General features: G+C 36.4%; 1 long non-coding RNA gene across 3 annotated transcripts in view; it reads left to right on the plus strand.

Moving 5' to 3' along the window:
* LOC112158481 overlaps positions 1-18,174 on the plus strand; it is a 91,734-nt gene that overhangs the window by 68,650 nt on the left and 4,910 nt on the right. The window contains exon 4 of one of the 3 annotated variants that reach the window (XR_002921319.2): positions 11,809-13,705. The exons of the other annotated variants lie outside the window; for them this stretch is intronic. This is a non-coding gene — a long non-coding RNA (uncharacterized LOC112158481). Of the gene's footprint in view, positions 1-11,808; positions 13,706-18,174 lie in introns of those variants that run through there. 3 annotated transcript variants of the gene reach the window in all.

Consider the following 18,174-nt stretch of genomic DNA (forward strand, 5'->3'; position numbering starts at 1 on the left):
CCAGGCCACTGCTCTGGACACCTCTGTGCAAACAGTACCTGGGCTTTCCACACGCTGAGTTTACCTGCAATAAGTAAATAATTACACAGTGAATAATGGGATGTATTCACTGAAATAACACATGTAGGACAGTCATAAAAAATGTCTTTTTTGTATCAGAATTGGAAATTTAAAAATAATTCATTTTAGTCTTTAGTTTGTAGCAAAACACAATACATTTCACGCATTGGGGTCACTGAGTGCAGCAAGAAGGCTGTTGTATGTGTGTCTCCCTTAGAGCTGTATTTCACTGCTGTAACAGCTTGTGCGTAGTAGACACTATTTTCTATCAGTCACAGTTTAGTTTCATAGGTCACTAACTCCTCACAAAGTCCTCTCACAGCTCGACTCGGAAAATAAGTTAAGAACAGCTCGAAATAGAACTATGTCATCTTAAATGACCTTTTTGAAAGATTTTTTTGTTGATTTTTTTTAAATATACAGGAACAAAGCCTGTAATTCGGATGAGACTTTGCAATTCAATTTTATTGTAATTTAATTTTTAAAAAAGTACTAACTCAAGTAAAGCAGATGCATTCTCATTCCAATTTCCAGTGGAAGCAAAAATGTCAATAAAGAGGAGATCTAAAAAAAGTAGAAAAAAACAAAAAAAAAATCCAGTGACTACCTGTGAAGACAGTGAAGAAGAAGAAATGAAGCATTGACTGTATATAAGAGCTGGACATGGTGAGTGTGAAACCACCTATAGAAAATGGCTCCAATGAGATGAAGTTAGTTCAGTCGACTTATATGGACACCGCCATGTTGGAGCCAGAAATAGTCATTAAGTAGTGATTGGTCCGAGTCAGTCTGAGTTAACATTTCAATGGCAACCACTCTGGCCAATCAGGAGTGAACTTGTTAGAAGGCCACACCCCTAGGCAAGCGTTTTGAACGATGAGACCAAAAACTTTTATTGAGACATCTGCTTGGTCAGTTTATTACTTGAATAACTTCAAAAAAAATATAAAATGTCATAGGAAAAAATTTGATTAGCAAGAACATTTTAAAAGATATATTAATTGTTATTCTGACAAATAAAATGACTGAGTAATAGTTTATTTCTCCTCAAGTAAATGTGATTTTGGTTTCTTGGAGCTTTCAGGTACTTCCTGTTTGGAACACGAAGGGGGAGGGGAGGATCAATCTACTTCTCAGTGACAGTCAATTATTTAATTAACAGATTAAGAAAAAACTTGGTTCACCAAAACTTTTTTCATCTCGTTAATTTAATTTATAACCTTTATTCAACTCATTCACAAACACTTGAAAGACGGTATGACTCATTCAACGTGGATCCTAACAACGGTAGCTGTAATTCTCCATCAATTCATCAAACCTTTGTAGTTCATCAACATTATACTGACACATTAAGACTTCATTTATCACAGAAAATCAATTTATTGCCAGTAAACACAACCAGAATTAAAGTTAAATTATAATCCACTGGATTATAAAGCAGATTTTCTATTTTTGAACAAATGTAAGGATTTAAAGTGTGTCTCATGGTTTTAGTATATGGTAGGGGTCACTTAATTAGCTCAGATTTAGTTTTTGTTGGTTATGTTTATGAATTTGTGGAGGAAATGGACTAGAAACAGTAAAATAAACAGTTTTTTTTAACCATTGATGGCTTTACACTTTCTACTACATTTGCTTTATTGACATGGTCCTATAATGTAGGATGTCTTTTATTTTGAAAGGAAATCATGAAAAGCTCTGTCAAAAGTTATAAACGATTTCAAATTTTAAAATTACATATTTTCTTAATGTTTATTTTAACTATGCCAAAAAACACAATAGTTTATTTAAATGTATCTTGTCAGTAGCAAAAACATAAATATAAATCAGTTATTTTTCTGAAGGGTGAGTGAAGACTTTGCGGCTCTTAATGGGTTTTGGCTGGTGACAAATTGACCCGAATGGGTCTTGAAGTGTTGAGGGTTGCAGACCCCTGGTATATACCATATATACCACTCCGTGAACCGTCGCTTGACGTGGTGGAGGGGTTTGAGAGCTCGAGTGATCCCAGGAGCTAAGCTGTCTGGGTCTCGCATGACAGAAAGATCCTAAGTGACGAGCATTTCAGAACTCTTTTTATGGGCTACAAACGCTAAGACTCTCACCTGGATTGGTGTCACAGGGACCTGGTTCCCAGGGCCTACAGGCCACAGTTGGATTCAGCTTGAAGATACGACCTGGGATCACTCCCTCAAGTGTAATGCTGAGGTGGGGAGGTGTTCTGTCCCACTATGCAGAGGTATTGTGAAGACTATAGGCTAGAAAGACCTACAGCCTGGGAAAACCTTGTGATCCCCGCTATGGATCTGGAGGAAGTGGGAGGGATGTCAGGGTATCTTTGACTGCTACCTTTGTGTCCCAGATAAGTGGGGAAAAAATGGATACCAAATGTACAGTCTACTCTTCCTTTTATTTAATCTCCTATTTTGACTTCCATCAATTTTATTCATACTTATTACAGAGATCAAGTTAAGGTAAAAAAAAAAGCATCTAAAATATACATTCTCTGCTAAGATTCAATTGTAGTATTTGTGTTGTTTTACCCAAAATGGAAGAACAAATACTTGATTTTTGCATCACTCTCCACACTTTTCCGACTTGTTGAAGAAATGTTTTCCCATTGACTCACGTGGAACGCACATAACAGTGGTTGAACATTAAGTGGTCTTTTTAATAACACACTGTACAGTCAGGTTGCAGTTATTGGCTTCGCTGCCATTTTCTCAAATACAAATTAGCAATGCTCTACATGACAAATTATTATGTACTAACATGTGAACCCTCTTCAAATGACATTTAGCACTTGATTCCCACGGATGTCCGCTAATATCATCTTTCACTCCCCCAGCGACGAATATTCCCACCCCCTCCTGTAACCTGCCACCTTATTATGTGTAGGGCTTTGAGGTGAGGAGGATGTGGTCCGCTTAAGTGGGATTTAGCAGTGCTTTCCCCAAAACACAGCGTGCAAACTCCAGAACTAAAGCCTTGCATCTTAATGTATCTGTGCATATATGTACAGCAGAAGTTAGTTTGTTGACTGACATGAGGAATCGAACATTCATTTCATTTTTATGAATGAAAAGGATCACCTTTTGATCCATTTTGAAAGTGTTTTTTTTAAGTTATGATTTTACTGTTTTTGGCCAAAATTTAAGAACTTGTCATTTTCTAGGACATAGTTTTGGTGGGCGGACTGTTGGTGTGGAGTAAGGCCGCCCCCCTTCCCATCTTCCATCAGTGTGCGTGCTCTAACCGCTAGCTTACAGCCATTCAGAACCCCAACCTAGAGTTTCTAGTGAGCTTTCCAGTCGTATAGTTTTGAGCCAGATAGCAGCTCAGACGAGGAAAACGAAGATTCAAGTGTTGGGAAATGTACTGGCGAAACTATGTGTTTTGTGACACACATATTACGATACATCTCATACATCTATGCCACAACAATTTTTCACTATTTTTAGAAACTCATTTTTATTTGAGCTACTTCGTAGGACTGCAATCTGTGATTTTACTTGATACTGGCAGCGTTCATACAGAATAAAACCAGTCAATTCTAGCTAGAGATGCTCTCTCCACGGAGAATGAGGTGGAGATGGAGACTGGGGGCCTCTGATCCCTCATCCCCATTTATAACGGAGGGAAATACTGTATTTTCATCTCTACAGTCTGTTAAGTCACAAAAATATGATTCCATTTGTCAAAAGCAAAATTTTACTGTCAAAAATTAGTTATGTTTTTTATAATTGATCGGATTTTCTTGTACATCTTGGCGTAACTTCCTGCCAGGATTGAGGCAGACTCACAAAAAAATAGACCAGAAGCCAAAACGCAAGCCGACCACAGAGGACCGTGGCGCCTCGCATCTGGTGTGAACTATACCATAGGTTAACAAGGGCGCCGAATGGAAGCGGCCGTTGTTCCGCGACGCTTCCGTATGCAGTATGAATTTAGCGTAAGACACTGACAGATGCTCATGAATAATTAATTAAATATCACCTTGACATCATTTTTAATCAATACAAGTATCGCCAAATGAAATATTTTGATATATTGCAGAATCGATTTTCCACCTACAACCCTGTCTAGTCTGTCTGTGCAAGTGGATGCAGTAAAAAGGAGCTTTTGGCTTGCCGTACCAACTTTTACCTTGTAGTTATAAGCTTTTATCAATTGTGTTTTTGTGTCTGCTCCTGATTCACATTGATATGAATAAAAAAAGTCAGAAAAGCTTAAATTTCTTTATAAAATATATCATCCATCATGAGAAAAATGCCAAACGAAGAAGCTAAAAACACCAAAAACACAATCTTCCTCAGAGTGGGTCCCTAAACGGACATGTAAAGCCAAGAAAACACCCTATCAAAGCTAAACATGTATACATGTGTATAATAGGTGTGTATATGAAAACAGTAGGGTGGTGTGTAGAAATAACTTTGGGAAAAATCTCTTGGGAATTGTCGCCTCATTATCTGAACCAGTGCCACATTCCAGTCTTCATCAGCAGTCTTGTGTCTCCTGTTGTGTGTTTAAGGTGCTGCTAAAGGAGCCATTATCTGTGGTTTTGCTGATAGTAGACGTCCAGTGACTCTGTTTGCTGCTAATTACAGGCTGGCCGTCACTTGCCAGGTCAAAGTGAGTCAGCAATCCTGTTGGACGAAGGTTAACTGGAGAAAAAAAAAAAGCAACTTCAGTCTTGATGTTTAAATTTACTCCACATTTGCTTTGAAATCAAACTTTATTTTGATGACCTTTTCCCAAACCACACTGAACATTGTTTTAACACATTCTCAACCCCATCACTCACTCCCGATGAGTGAAGTTCAGCCGTGGGCAGAGGGACTCGTTTGACCTGAACGATGGCAGCAGGAGTGAAAAATGTCTGCTTCGTTTCGTGAAATGGACAGATGGGCAGACACCAAAAGGAACAAATCATCCTAAATTACACTGAGAGATTGATTTACAGACAGAATATGAGGCGGGGGAAGATGGGAACCTAATGGAGGAGGATGGCCCTGTAATGACGAGGGCCGTTACAGACTCCCCGGAAGGCATTTTCCTCACCGCGTTGGATTCTCAATCACACTGACTCAAAACTGCCTGGGGAGGATTTCACAAATACAAAATCTTTATTGTTAAAAGTGTGTGGGAACAAAGCTGAAAGTGAAGGTTTTGACAGGAGGACGCACGTTTCGATTTTTAGCCCCGATACATCAAAGTATTGACAGAAGGATCAATTTTTCTGGAATTTAGGTTTTTTTAAACTCTTTCATAAAATTCTAAAATTATATTTGTTATATTTTTTATGGGATATAATTACTATACATTGGGTGATTTAGTATGTTTTTGTTCACAAAAATTTTAGCTTATGAAGCAAAAATATGCATGAATATTCAGTCAAAAGGCACCTTTTTAACCCACTGTCTCAAATTTAATACACACAATTTTAACATGGTCTAACTGTATTTTAAAGAATTAATTATCAACAAATTTTACATTCTTTCACAACAAAAAGTAGTCCTTTACAAAAATTGATAACAATAGATGAGTTATTCTTACCATAAAGTTTAAAAAAAATAGCCAAACTTTTTCCCTCCAAAAGGTTTTTTAAGATTTCATGGAGGCAGCCATTTTGAAATGAGCAGGAAAAGCCCTTCTACTGCCTCTAGTGGAATGATGATGAACTAGAGGGCAGAAAACACAAAGTTATACACAATGATTATTTAAGAAAAGTTTGGCTCATGCTAAGGAAAAAAGGATCTTAGAAATGCATGTCTCAAATACGATACGAGTGGTTATATTTTTTTAAGGTTTAAAGGTTTACATACAATCAAAACATGAATTTATTGAATTTGAGGGAAATCTCCTCTTCTTGCTTTTTGTTGGCTTTTTTTTAATAAAAACACATTTAGGTCATAAATAACAAAAAGTCAATGTTTAAAGGTTATTGTCTATTGTTAGGTTTTGGTTATTTCAGTTAGTTTGTTTAGTAAATGTTACTATTTCTTTATTGTAATAAGACTATGGATTTTATTTTCTGGGTAGTGGAAAGGAAACCCTTTATAGTACTCATGGGAATTAGTTTAAGGAGTTTGGTTTTGCTATCAAGTTTAAGGAGTCATATTTTTTTAGTAAAAGAGGGAAATATGACCTGGTATTGGAACGCTGTGCAAATAACTTATGTCATTTTCTCAATACATTATGGTCATTTTTGACATGTTAAAACATGGTTTGAAGGTCAAAATATACAAATATGACTGAGTATATTAGTTCACATCACAGATATTAGTTGCTTTAATGAAAAAGACCTTTTTGTTTATTTATATATATATATATACACACACACACACCGTATATAATATATATATATATATAGTATATATATTATATATATACCTGTATATATATATATATATACACAAACCGTATATATATATAACGTATATATATTATACATATATACATATACACCGTGACCCTGCGACAGACTGGCGACCTGTCCAGGGTGAACCCCGCCTTCGCCCTTTAGTAGCCGGGTTAGGCTCCGGCGCCCCCGCGACCCCGAAAGGGAAAAAGCGGCCAAGAAGATCATGATGATGATGATATACACCATATATATATATATATATATATATATATATATATATATACAGAATATATATAAATACCCTTGATACAAGGCGAGACGTCGATATGAGACGTTTTGAACTTTTGTTAGTGTCTATGTCACAATAAATGTCTTTCAAGTTTTTCTTTAACTGAGGGTTACCTGTTGACAGCTTTTTTGAAACTATCTTTAAATTAAAGAGTAGAGGAATCAATATCTGAAAATAACAGACTGGATATTCAAAAGACTATTTGGTAATAATAATGTTTTGTAATATCAAGGATATCTATTTTATACTGAATTGGCTTGCCAAAGTTTTGTGCAAGATTGATCAGTTAAATCATAAAAATACGCCTATAGTGTTCACAAAGCGGGATTTTCTTCATCTAAAACTGAACATTCATATCTAATTATTTTGTCTATTTACAAGAAACAAGTTTGCTGCTTCATTGGCTAACTCCCAAATGTTGTTTTTTTTTAAAGATGGAGGACATATAAAGAAAATTAATTCTGATTTAGGCTAAATACACCCATAATTGGCATTAAAAGACTACTGGGAATGCTTTTAAAATTAAAAGATGATCAGAGTGAGTTTTTAAACCAACATAAAGTGAGAATGTTTAATGTTTAATGCAAAGTCAGCCAACACCAGGTCAAAACCTGACCTTTTAAAATAGAAAAATAAGAGTTTATGATGTCTAAAATCTTTTTAAAATACTGAATGCTGCTTTATAGGCATGGACACACACAACCAAGAATAATTTAAATAACATAACATTCTCCATACGTAGGTGATTTTCATACATTTTTTATTTAGATGATAGGTATTCTAAGTTCAGTTTTATCTCCATAATGGAGATAAAATGGAATTGGAATGGAAAATATCCATTATTTTTTCCTATTTATACATTTTGGAGCATGCTCTATTTAACAGACGCCCGTGGGAAGTGTTAGCTTTATTGTTATGTGACAACTGGAAGTCTGGCTCAGTTCTCTCTGCATTTCATACATGACTTACAATAATAGGGACTCTCTAGGAGGGAAAACTGCAACCATACACATCTGAATTTCTCCCCCCTGAAGAAGCGGAAACGATGGAGCCGTACCGATGACCCTCTGGCGGTTTCTCCGAGTTCATCCCACCGCATGGAATCTGGCTCCGGACCAGCTCTAATTGTTACACAGATATGAATAAGGATACAGCTGAATGACCAACATAAATGCGCTTCTTTTTCTTGCCCTCCCAGCTCAGCAGTCATGACTTGGACAGAAGAGTTGTGAAAATGATTTTTTTTTCTTTAGCTCCAGGCTCCTGCTGCGCCTCTGAGTAAGTGTGGAAAACTGCAGTTTTTGCAGGATCCTTCGGAGAGCAGTAACTCTTCCTTCCAGTGGACTGTGAACGTTTCTGCCCAGTAAAAGCACAGTTTTGTAAGACTAAGAAAAACAAAAACACCAGGGAAAAATACTTAGCTAAGTCGAGGGAAAAGTGTGGTAGGAAATGTCATAAATGAAGGAGGAAAAGTTTGTCTTAACTTTATTTTGTTCTCATAAAGGCTAAGCCTTTATAAGGCGGAACAGTAATCATCTTCAAATCAATAATGCTGGTGCAGATGAGATCATGATTAGGAAAGCAGCTCTGAATGATAGCAGATCAGACTTCACAGGTACAGCACGTTCTGATAACACTCTGCAGTGGTGCAAACTAAAACAGATCAGCTTTTTTCTTCTTGTACTTTCAAACTGTAACGAATTCCTCAACACAAGCCGTGATGCTCAAAGCGTTTTCTGCTCGGAGCTAATGAGGCGATTAAGGACAATTCACACTGCTAGCTCGTGTCTGCGAGCACGTAGCTTAGTGGGAGAGGGCATGCAGGTCATCTTTATCTTCAGTTTTTGAAACATAAAAAACTTTATTGATATTACACTTTATAGCCAAACATTATACTGAATGTTGAACTGAAATTAAAGATGATTTTCTTAAGTCTTTCAAAGTAAACTGTATTCAAATATATTGACATAAATCACCTATGGTATATAAAAAACAATGATTTATAAAAATCTGAGTTATTTTTCAAAACTCTTTTCATTCCCAGAAGTAAAATGCCTCGATCCATGAGGCGCCGCCTTTTGCTCCTTGAGGATGCCGCCCATTTCATGATGTCATGAAAAAAAAAAAAAAATTTGATTAACTCTGTCAGGAGTCAGCACTCTGTCTCCCCCTCTGGCCATTGACTGCACTACATCTCCCAGCAGCCCCGCCCCACAGTTCCTGGATGCTGCTCAGCTGTCTCCAATCTGACAATCACCCACCTGCTTCTTAAGCAGCACACAGAGCCTCACTCACTGTGAAGTATTGTTTGTGCCTCCCTGCCTGCATTACCAAGTGTTTTTCTCTGGACCTGATTTTCTGTCTGATCCTACTTTGTCTGTGACCGCCTGCCCCTTCTGCCTGTCTGACTTGGATTTAGCTTTGTGGACTTCTAACGGTGCTTAGTTCCTTCCTGAATTAATAAACCTGCTGCACTTGGAGACAGCTGGCAGCCTGTTTGTGACAGTACATACTGTGTAGCCCAGGCATTTATGAGTGGTGGCTAATGAGGCTTTTTTGCTGTGAAATTCTGTCAAAAAAAATGTATACAACACCAGATAAACATTTCAGGATATATTGAATGATGAGAACATAATTGGAACTGACTGTTAATGTTTGTTTTCTCTTTGAAGCATCATTAATCTTTATCAAATCATTTTCGCCTTAATGTGGATCATTTTTCTGGAAACACACGCACCTTTCTGTTTATGCTGAATACATGTTCCAACCAGTTTCCCAATGTGTCGCTAGCATTTTCCTCCAGGACATGGTCTGCTCCCTTTCCGCTTCCATCTTACCAATATCCACGTCTGTTTCTGCCATTCTTAGATACGTTCCGGATCCATCCCAACATGTAATGTAAATTCCTGGGGGGGCTCACGAAGCTAGCTGATCCCCGCTACCTTTGGAGAAAAGGTGTTTGTGTCAGCCTGGGGGCGGAGCAGACTCTTCCTGGAGGGAGGGGGCGGTTGTCACCTTGTGATGTCAGATGGAGAGGAGCCACTGGTTTTCATGGGTATGGGAGGGGCTGTTGTTGAGAACACAAGTTTTTAGAGGATTACTCAGAAATGCGTGAATGGATTGGGGTGATTTATAGTGAAGAATGAACAGTATAATAAACTTGACAGCTCAAAAAGTTGATTTTTAAATAGTATGGCCCCTCTTAAATGTGTAAAATGGAAAGAAAAACAAAAAAACAGGTTTTTACCCCTCATTTATTGCAGGAGATTTTTTATTTATTTTATTTTTTTTAAGCTGTAAAATCCACAAATTAAGTCTGCTTTACTTTTTTTTTAATTATTGTAGATGTTTAAATCTGTATATTACACACTTTATGCAGTTTTCTTGGATAGAAATGAACATTTTCACACTTTTCTCTCACTTTTAACCCTTTAAAACCTGAGACGTTACTGGTGATGCCACGCTCTTTGACCTATCGTAGCTCTTCAACTGTTACTGCAATCAAAGCATATTGACTTTGTGCCAATGTGCAACACACAACTACCATAAAATGTTACACAACATGACACAAAGCCACTTTGCTCCTAATCCACTTTTTAAGTTAGTTGCATAAAAGGTACAAAAAAATCATGTTAATCACTGTTAAAGTTCAAACTTTCGTAGAAAAATAAGTCCAGTAGTAAAGGATGTCAACAAATTAGATTGCGATCAAAAATGTATTTAGATTTCTCAAGCTGAACACGCGCTGCACAGGAAGGCACAGAGGAGATTGATTGGCATTAGTCCTCTGCCAATCAGGATGCAGAATACAATATGCTCTTAAAAAAAAAATCCACAAAATAGTAAGACTGCAACAAGTGAACCACCATATAAAGGTAGGTAGGGACTGGTTTATTTTTGATTCCATTCATCACGGAAAAATTCAAGTTCCCTCATTTCTTATTGTCCTATCCTATTGTCCCTCTCCCTCTAAAGCCTCTTTGTAACGTCCCTACAAGTGTTTGGAAAACAATAGAGGGCCTAACATTGACCCTTGGGGGAATCCCTTATTTCATCTTGTAGATTCTAGAGTCTAGACTCTAAAATGTGCAGCGGTACAGTGCTCAACCTCTGATCGGAAGGTCTGATTCCTGCCTTACTTTTCTGTGTATCAAAGCGTTACATGGGGAAGACCCTGAACTCCGCTTTGCCCCTGGTGGTTACAGGTTGCATTGCAGCAGAGCCCCATCAGGATGCACTGGAAACAAGGAAATATTGGATCAATTAATACAAATCTGTCATAAAAAATTTTAGTTGAATTGATGGTTTACTCAAAAATTTAAGTTGAATAAAAACAAATCTTTTTAAATGTAGCAAATGAGAGGTTTTGTCAATTGATTCTAACTTTTCACTTTTTACAGCGCAGAGCCTTCTGTCTGTGAGTCCAGAGTGCTAACAACAACACCACAATGCAGTTCACTAATCTCACAATGAATGAAAACATACCTAGTGTTCAATTTCATTTAAGTTAAAGTGTGTGATTTTTTTTTTTTTTTTTAAACTTAACAACTCAAGATCCATACATGGCAAACAGAAAAGCCAAAAAAGGGGCCCAACAAAGAGCTGTAAATGAGAAAAAAAACAAAAATTAGGATTTAGAGAGAAATTAAATATAAGGAGTAGAGTAAAATGCGTTAAGAATTGGACTATTATCCATTATCCTTTCAAATTGATCACAGGTTTTTACTGTTTTAAATTCACTGAGTTTTTAATAGATTCTTGTATTTTTTTAATCTCAAAGAAAAATGGTAAATGAAAAAAAAGGTTAGCAGGTGTATATTTACATTTATTAATACAGAAATGATAGAGAGTATTTCCTGTAATTTGAGTCAGATATTGTAGAAGCAAACCCCAATGGATTGATTTCCCAAGGCGTCTCTAAAAGTTTGCTCATTTTTTCATTTTCACCTTTTTTTTTTTTACTTTCACATTTCAAGAAATAAGAGAAGATGAAAGCTTTTTGGGCTGTTTAAACACACTTGTGACTTTCGCCTTTGGGGCTGATCTTTCGCTGCCTTTTTTTTTTTTTCTTCCCCTCCGTCTGTGTCGCCCCCAGTCTGCGTGATCGTCTGGAATGGCAGGAATGTCACACATCACCCTCGCAGCCGCGGCAACCGCCACGGTAGCCACACTCTCTTGACTTTATGATTTGTTGACAAGTGGATTGTCAGATTTGAAAGCACCAAGACGTCATAAAGGTTTTTAGTTCAGATCGTAAAATAAAGGATAAAAAAAACACCAAAGGAGATGTGAGCAGACGTGATTCCAATCCACCACACTTTGAATTGATAAGAATCTCACTTTTTTGGCTCCGTGTTCCAACCAAGGCGTACAGCTCTTGGAGAGGGGTCAGCAGACGAGGGTCAGATGTCAGTCTGTTTATCTAATGAGATAAAGACCGATGGAGTTACAACCTCAGAGTGTGATAATCCGTGTGGTTATGCCATCAAAGAAATGGGTTTTCTGTGCTTAGCGATCGGCTAAAAAGGCAACCGATGTGGAACCACAGCTGCTAGTGTTTAAATCATTTTTGGCTCAAGCTTTCTACCATTTTGACTTTATTCGTTGTAAACAAAAATGGATCTCACATTTGGCTGAAACACAAATCTGTTTATTTATTTTACGAAGTTTCTTTCTTTGATATGACCAAAGAGGCCACCCAACATCTGAGCTGCAACGCTTGTGATTTGTTAATCTTGGAAACCTTCAGAGGAAATGTAGTTTTTGTTTATTTATCGTTCTACCTCCCATCTGAGAGGAGCCGCGTTGAGTTAATGGGATTTCAGGGACCGCTTTAATATTAGAGGTGTGGACAGAAGGGTCACATCTCCTTGACAGAGTCAAAAGAAGCAAAGATGGAAGATAAAAATTTGGACGGAAAGGACCCAATTACAAAAGGAAGAAGTCTTTGGGGAATGTGGAAAAAGAATCAAGTGACATGTAGTTATTTCAGAGGAAGAAAGACAGACTGTGGCAGGATAAAAAAATGGAAACCAAGGCCGTATTTTGACATTTACTACCTATACTGGACTGTGAAAATGCTTTACACGTTCAAATCTGCCTTTTTATTTTAAGGTTTTCCTTGCTGTGTCGTTTTTTTTTTTTTTTTTTTTTTTACTTCATACAAATGTCCTTGTGTTTTTCACATTAGTGGCTGGTTTTCATTCCATGAAAGCATCAGTTGCCATGGCAGAGGAAAAAACTGCAATTGAGCAGATTAAGTTTTTTTTTTTTTAAGTTTTGTCCCCAAGTTTTATGAAACCTAGAATTATTGAATGTTGCAGTTCCTCAAAAGACCACTGAAAGAGTGGTTTCAGCCATTGACTGTATATGAGAACTGGACTGAGTGACTCCTCCCCCCTGGTTTTCCAAACAAAGTACCTGCTGGCTCCAAAAAGACAAAATTCCATAGACTTCTACTGAGAAATAAACTGCTTTTATTTCTTGATTTACTATCTTTTTTTTTTTTGCATGTTCTTGCTAATCCTAATGTTTTTCATATCTTTTTATAGTGTAAGAGTTCTGTAGTGTGGTTCAAGTTATAAGCTGGCCAATCAAATGCCTCAATAAAAGTAGCCAATTTTATGCCGAACAGATTTAATGTAGTCCACTTTCAGTTGTTTGGGTTGTGGACTTCCAACAAGCTCACTCCTGATTGACGAGAGTGGTTACCATAGAAATGTTGAATCAGAGGAATTTCGACCAATCAGTGCTCACTGACGTCATCCGGCTCCAACTTGGTGTACGTATTGCAAAAGAAGTGACAACTGAATTGACATTTCACTGCAGCTATTTTCTTTGGATGACATCACAATCGGTCCAGCTCTCGTCTACAGTCAATGGTTTCAGCCAGGAGCAATTTCTCGATTACATTTTTTAAACTGTTTTGAGACGCCTCAATTTCTTTTTTTTTTTTTTTCTCAAAAAGAACAACAGTTTGCTTTCTAATCCAGAGCACCTTATATATGAAATAATTCTGGCTGTGCTTATGGATGTCAAAGCAATTTTAAAAGGAACACCGCACTCTTTCAAAATTTCAGTTTTAAACAGGCTTGGGTGTTAGATTAAATAAGCTAACCCAGCTAATACGTCGCAGTGTCAAACTGCTTTTTTTACGTGTTACTAACAAGGTTTGAAGTTAGCGTAGCTACAGTAATCTTTGTTTTAGGAGTAACAGTCTGGTTTTTATGTTTTACTAACAAGGTTGGAAATTACACATATTGTAAATATGCTAACATGGCTAACGTGTAGCATGTTGGACTGCTTTTATTACGTGTTACTAACAAGGTTTGGCGTTGGTGTAGCTACAGTAATGTTTGTTTTAGTGGTAGTAGTAGTTATTACCTGTTAAAAAAAGGTTTGGAGTTAGCGTGGCTACAACAATGTTTGTTTTAGGGTTAAGAGTCCAGTTTAGTTAAGGTTAGTAACAAAGTTTGGAGTTAGCATAGTTGTGGTAACATTTGTTTCAGCGGTTATGGTGTGTTTTTTTTTTTTTTTTTTTTTTTTTTTAATGTGTGACTAACAAGGTTGGGAATTATACATATTGTGAATGTGCTAACATGGAGCATGTTAGACTTTGTTTTTTTATGCGTTACTAACAATGTTCAGAGTTAGCATAGTTGCAGTAACATTTGTTTTAGCGGTAAAATTCTAGTTTTTATGAGTTACTTATAGGTTGGTAATAACACATATTATTATAAATACGCTAACGTGTTGCATATCAAACTATTTTTTTTTTACGTGTTACTAACAGTTTTGGGAGTTACAGATACTACTACTGTGAATGAACCAGGCTAATGCTTTTAATGTGGCTAACGTGTAGCGTGTTATGAACAAATTTTTGACTTTCTGTGAGCACAGTTCATAAAATCTGACTGACTAATGGCCTCATCTTTTTTTTTTTTTCTTTGTTTTCACTTTATGGGTCTTTTAGTTTGATGCGCCTTATTATAATCCGGTATGCCCTATTGTACAGAAAATACGGTACTCAGATTGTATGCACTCAAAGGAATAGGTACACAATTGGGCCTCATTTATCCCTGTAGTCTGTGTGTCAGGGTGGAATGAGTTTTAGATGAATGAACGAGGAAGAGGGATATCCGTATGACTGCCGAGGATTCGCAGAGGGATACATAAGAAAGGTAACGTTAGAGGAAGCCGAGGAGGAACAGCCTTTGGGTGTTCCTCAACTATCTATCAAGACAGCCAGAGCTTTGCCAAGAATGTCTCCCACTTGAAAGAAAACCCCGAGCGCTCGCCAAGGAGCCACGCTGACAGGCTGGTGGGCTAAAGCGAACCTCAGTTTTTCTGATGTGACTGAGAGTTCATCTTGCAGGCTCTGAGACACAAATGGGTTGAAAGACATAATGAGTGGCAGCACTTAACAGTCGTACTGACAGGTAGAGCAGTCGAATAAACAGAATGTGACAGGCAAGGGAGGGGATTTTAGAATGACTTCTCGGGAAATCAAATACGTTGAGTTTGTGAGAAGAAGTTTACATAAGTTTGTATTTCCCACGCTTGTAATACAGTAAAACTAAATAGAATTTCTTTAAAAATAGTTTTGCATGCAATTAAGTATTTTCAATTTGATTAAAATAATATTAATAGGGGAAAAAGTCTCTTTTTTTTAACTTTTACACTAATATTTACTTTTTGCAGAATATTAGAATGTCCAGGCAAAATTCACTTTTTTATATATATTTATTCAAAATAACACATTTTTAAGGCATTTAGCACCGTAAAAGTCCATAAAATATAATTCTGAAGACACAAAGTCAAAAAAGTCTTGGTTAAATGTTTTATGTAGTTGAATTAGAAACAATTCTCAAGCATTTTATCCTACATTTTAAATTTTCAGGTGATTTAGTAAACCTCGTGATCCCGGACGAGCCCCCATTTGCAATCCAGCTTAGCAACACATGAAAACACAGAATGTAAATAGTCAGAATAGGCTACCTCTTTTTATCTCTCTGTCACATTGTTACCAGCTTCCATTTTTAATTGTAGATGTATTTATCCTGTGTTTGCACTGCTTTTATTATCGTCTTTTATTCTTATGATTCTGGATAAACCTTGACATAATGGCCGTCCTTGAATTTTGTCATGTTCCTTGAATGATGACAAAGAATTCTATTCTATTCTTCTGTCTAAAGGTCATTTCTAGGTGTAATTGTTTAAATTGTCAATTGTTGTTTTATATTATTTCCCCCATTTAACTATTACAGAGTCTTATCAATCACACTTCTATCATTTCAGAGGCCAGAGTTGTATAGGAGACACATGTAAAAGTGAAAAACAAAAGTCCATGCTTGTGTGTGCTACCTACATTCACATCAGAAGAAACGACACTTTAGATTAGTAGTGAATGAACAGTGTGAGTGCGGTCCCAAATATGCTGAGACAACCACACAAGGTTTGGATAAACAGCTCAGGAGGAAACGAGATTAGTGTCACTCTGTTTTTTCTGTAATTGGTCGACGAGGCTCGACCTCTCCAATTCAAACCATATGCTTCCTGAGATGTGATCAGAAATAGAAATGCTGGCATTGTTATGTAAGAATCTGCGCTACACGATATCCTTCATGATTCTGAGAAGTTTCTTGAAGACTAACCACTTTAAGAGAGACATGTACCATATTTTCTGCAAATGGAATGCACTGAATTATAAAGCGCATCGAACTAAGGCGAATTATGGAAGATGAAAGAGTCAGAGTTTTAAGGTCATCAGTCATTGTTTGTCTGCCTTTAATAACTACATTTACTGTAACTCAAAAACTTGTTTGTAACTATTTATCTATAATAGTGTATTAACAATATCTGTAACCCAACATTGTTAGAAACACAGAAAATAACTGTAATTCCTAAAACAAACGTTACTATTGACTACGCCAGGGGTCACTAACCTGGTCCCCCCAAGGACCCCACAAGTCTTTTCTAAAAATGGCTCAACTCACTTGTGATCTAAAATAAACTTTATTCTTTTATTTATTATTTTAATTACACTTGCATTTACATGAACTTAAAAATTAAAGCATCTTATAAAGATGTTCATGATACATGAACTTTAGATAAGTTTGTGACCTCTGATACTCCAGTTTATAGATCATTGATTTTGTTTAAAATGCTCCAAATTTGGTCATTAGTTTAAAATGTGACAAGATTTGTTTAAAAATGCGTAAGTTGATTTTTCTTTAAACATTGCATAATTGATTAGCATTGTACAACATAGTGAAAATAGAATATTTTTCCCATGAAATATAGGGATTTAAGTAATCATCTGAAAATGTAACAATTACTGAGATTAATAAAGTGCTGAATATTTATGTTTCTTAGCTTGTTGTCATTGTTGATAATTACGGTGAGAAATCAGTGTCTTTACATAGAGGAGTATAATTATTCATTATTAATAATCTATAACTAAAGGCAAACTGAGTGAATTTGTTATTTCAAAAGGGTATCCCTTCATATGACTCTGTACTCATGAAGTAGCCCTCAGTTTCCAAAAAATGGTGATCCCTGGACTAAACCAACTCCAAAACTTGTTGGTAATGGATAAAAAAGAGATTGATATCGCTAAAACAAACGTTACTCAGACTATGCTAACATAAAACCTTGTTAATAACAAGTAAAAAAAAGACCGATACTGCTAAAACAAATGTCACTATGACTTTGTTTACTCCCAACCTTGTTGGTAAAAGTAAAAAAACAGATTGATGCTGTTAAAAGAAACGTTAGCATGACTATGCTAACTCCTAACTTTATTGCAACAAGCAAAAAACAGACTGACACCGCTAAAATAAACATCACTATGACTACACCCAACCTTATTGGTTGGGTTTTAGCGTAAAAAAAACAGATTAATGCCACTAAGACAAGTGTTACTGTGACTACGCTAACATCTGAACATGTTGGTAACACAAAAAAATCAGATTGGTGCCCCTAAAACAAATGTCACTATGACTACGCCAATTCCCAAACTTGTTAGTAAAACATAAAAAAAGATGACTAATACCGCTAAAACAAATGCTACTTGGACTATGCTAACTCCAAAACTTGTCACAAATGTCACTATGAAAATGCTTACTACCAACCTTGTTGGGTAAAAAGTAAAAAAACAGACTGATATTGCTAACAGAAACATTAGCATGAGTATGCTAACTCTCAAACTTTTTAGGAACAAGTAAGAAAACAGACTGATGCTGCTAAATGAAACGTTAGCATGATTATGCTAACACCAAACTTTATTGGTAACACGTCAAGAAAACAGACTAACACAATTATTACTGTGACTATGCTAACACCTAAACTTGATGTTAACAAATGTCACTATGACTGCGCTTGCCAAACTTGTTAGTAAAACATAATAAAGAACCAGACTAATTCCTGCTTAAAAAACATTACTATGACTATGCTAACACCC

Source organism: Oryzias melastigma, linkage group LG23 (assembly GCF_002922805.2).
Source record: "Oryzias melastigma strain HK-1 linkage group LG23, ASM292280v2, whole genome shotgun sequence".
Lineage (NCBI taxonomy): Eukaryota > Metazoa > Chordata > Actinopteri > Beloniformes > Adrianichthyidae > Oryzias > Oryzias melastigma.